The following is a 3,566-nucleotide window of genomic DNA, read 5'->3' on the forward strand; positions in this document are numbered from 1 at the left end:
CTCCAACCAGCCATTTAGTTTCTGTATTTATAGGTTTGTTTGTTTTGATTTTTAAATTCCACATATAAGTGAAATCATGTATTTGTCCTTCTGTTGGGCTTATTTCGCTTGGCCTAATATCCTCTAAATCCATCCATGTTGCCACAAATGGCAAGATCTCTTTCTTTATGGCCAAGTAATATTCCTTTGCATGTATATACCACATCTTCTTCATCCTTTCATCCATTGATGGACACTTGGGTTGCTTCCATATCTTGGCTGTTGTGAGTGATGCTGCAATAAACATAGAGACGTGTTTCTTTTTGAATCAGTATTTTCATTTTTCTTTGGGTAAATACCCAATAGTGGAATTACGGGATTATGTGGCATTTGGGGTTTGGTTTTGGGTTTTGTTTTTTAAAGTAGACTTCCTGCCCAGCGTAAAGCCCAACTCAAGACTTGAACTCACCACACTGAGATCAGGACGTGAGCTGAGATCAAGAGTCAAGACACTTAACCAACTGAGCCACCCAGGCACCCTGCATTTGTATTTTTAATTTGTTGAGGAACTTCCATACTGTTTTTCACAATGGTTGCACCAGTTTCCTTTCCCATCAGCGGGGCATGTGGGTTCCTTCTTCCCCATATCCTCACCAGCATTTGTTATTTCTTGTCTCTTTGATACTAGCTGTTCTGACCAGTGTGAGGTGGTAGCTCATTGTGGTTTGCATTTGCATTTCCCTCGTGATTTACTGATATTTAGCATCTTCTCATGTGTCTGTTGGCAATTCATATGTCTTCTGTGGAAAACTGTTTTAAGTCCTCTGCCCATTTTTTAAGCAGAGCGGTTTTTGTTTCTGGTGTTGAGTTGTATAAGTTTGTATATTATATATTTTGGATAGATAATCCCTTATCAGATGCATTTGCAGATACCCTCTCTCATTCAGTAGGCTGCCTTTTTGTTCTGTTGATGGTTCCCTTTGTTGTACAAAAGCTTTTACTTTGGTGTAGTGTTTCTAGTTTATTTTTGCTTTTGTTTACCTTGCCTGAGGAGACATAGCCATAAATATTTTGCTGTGGCCGATATCTGAGAGATTACTGCCTATGTTTTCTTTTAGGAGTTCTATGGGTTCAGGTCTCACATTTAGGTATTTGAGTTTATTTTTGTATATGGTGTAAGAAAGTGGCCCAGTTTCACTCCTTAGCATGTAGCTGTCCAGTTTTCCTCAACACCTTTTATTGAGAAGCCTCTCTGCTTGGGGGATGGGAGAAGAAAGAAAAAGCTGTCTTTCCCCACTGTATATTCTTGCCTCTTTTATCATAGATTAATTGACCATAGATGTGTGGGTTAGGATTTCTTTCTTTCTTTCTTTCTTTCTTTCTTTTTTTTTTTAAAGCTGTGTCGTATTCCATTATAGGTGTAGATCACATTTTGTTTATTCATCCATCAATGTACATTTGGGTAAGTTCCATCTCCTGGCTGTCTGATACAGTGCTGCTGTAACATGGATGCATAAAAACTCTAGATACTCTGCTTTTCATTCTTGTGGCCATATACCCAGAATATTGGCAAATATGTTTTTTAAAACACAGTTTTCAAAATACTTAATCCCTTGAAATGTTTTCAAAGTTTCTCTTTGATAATCCAGTCTTAACAGTACATTCCAAATGTTGAAGACTTAAGTCAATAGGTGCAAGTTAAAATAAATGAGTTTGTGGTTACATTTGAAAATCCCATTAATGCCAAGTAGAAATAAAAATTAAAACTATAAAATGGTATGAGGGTTTGGCTCTGTTTTGCAAGTTTTTTCTTGGTTTTTTGAAAGTTGATGCTGCCTAAGGGTAAATATAAATTCATGTGGGTCCATTAAAACAGCCATTTCATAATGAAGTGGACTGCCAAAAAGTCAGGAGGAGTGGCATCAGAGGAACAAAGGTGTCTTGTTGGAATAGTATAGAGTTTGAGTTCTAACCTGATGGAAAGTTATTTTGACCACCTTTGTAGAGAGATCTTAAGATGATTCTGGGTCTTCAGAAAAATGATGGAGCCCAAGGATGTCAGAAGAATGAACTCATATTACTTTCTCAGTCTCATTTTAGCCAACATTCTTGAACCACCGTGACTTCCACTCCTTGGTTAGGACTGTGGTCAAGTAGACAAACAGATTTCATAGGTATGCATTTTCTTACCTTCCCATGGACCAGTGCTTGGAAAAGTCCAGAGATTGTTGAAATTTGATTAGCAGAAGGTGAGATGGAAGAAGGGCTAGATAACTCAGAGGTGAGAGAACTTGTTCCTAATTAGGGCTTGGACTATAGAGTTCTGCAGTTCACTGCTCTTGATTTGTGATTTCATTTGAGAATAGAAGCTATAGTTTTCAGGGGATGGGTGAATGTTTCATGACTTCCAATTATTGTCATTTGAATAAAATTACTAAGTCACTGTAGTCACAATATTATATAATATAGTAGCAAAGGAAATCTGAGCTTTTAACAAGTTGCTGGAAAAAAATTGTTAAGTGGCATCTGTTTCAGGAATTAATTGTCACTGAGAAGAATGGAAGATGTAGGACGAAAAACAGTATCATTACATAATCAGATATATTTTAGAGAAAGAAACATGACTGAAGTGAAATTTAAGTTTAACAGTTTTATAGCGGTATGAGCTGATTCGACCTAGGTTGGGTAAAAGAGATTGAAATGTGGGATGTATTGGAATGGTTCCTTTAGCAAACAGCTTTTGTGTGCCTACCACATGATAGCCGTGGTTCTAGGCTCTAAGAAGACAGGTAGTGAACCAAAATTGCCTTTTCTTGTGGCACATATATTCTAAGTGGGAGAAAGCCATAAAGAATGTATTAGCTGATGACGTGTTATAAGGAAAAGTAGGGGAAGGGGTGCTCTTTGGGGTAGAATAGTCAGAGAGGTCTCCTCTCCTGGTGAAATAGAAACAGATTCCTGAGGGAAGTTGGGGAGGAAGCTGACCCTGCTAATGTCTGGCAGGTGCATGTTTCAAGTGCAAGGAACAGCAAGAGCACAGAACCCAAGGTAAAGTGTGAGCATGTGCTTGCCTTATCTGAGGTCAGCAAAGGAGAAGGACCATGGCTGGGGGAGGGGACAGCAAGAAGGACCATAGGGTGTGGGGACAGCAAGAGGCAGAGAAAGGGAAGAGGTAAGAGTAGGGGAGCTGAACTATATAAAGATCATTTTTTACCATTATTTCCTATAGAGGTTTGTAGGTTATGGTAAAGATCTTTACTCTGTATTTGAAAGAGTCGGAGTAGAGAGAGGGATCATGTGATCTGATTTATAAATGAGATGAGAAACCATTCACTGGCTGCCATGTGATTAGGAGGGCAGGAGGGATACAGGGAGACAAATAAGGAGAATGTTAGAATAAGCCAGGCAAGACATGACGGAGCCTGGCCCAGTGCGAGTCAGTGGAGATGGCAACAGGTTAGAGTCTGTATATCTGGCAAGTTGAGCCATTTCCTGATAGTGGATGTGACACAAGAAAGAGGCATCAAAAATGACTCCAAATTTTTAAACATGGGTATCTGGGAAGAAGATGTTGCCGGCAACTGAAA

The sequence above is a fragment of the Mustela nigripes genome, chromosome 12 (genome assembly GCF_022355385.1).
Source record: "Mustela nigripes isolate SB6536 chromosome 12, MUSNIG.SB6536, whole genome shotgun sequence".
In the NCBI taxonomy this organism is placed as follows: Eukaryota; Metazoa; Chordata; class Mammalia; order Carnivora; family Mustelidae; genus Mustela; species Mustela nigripes.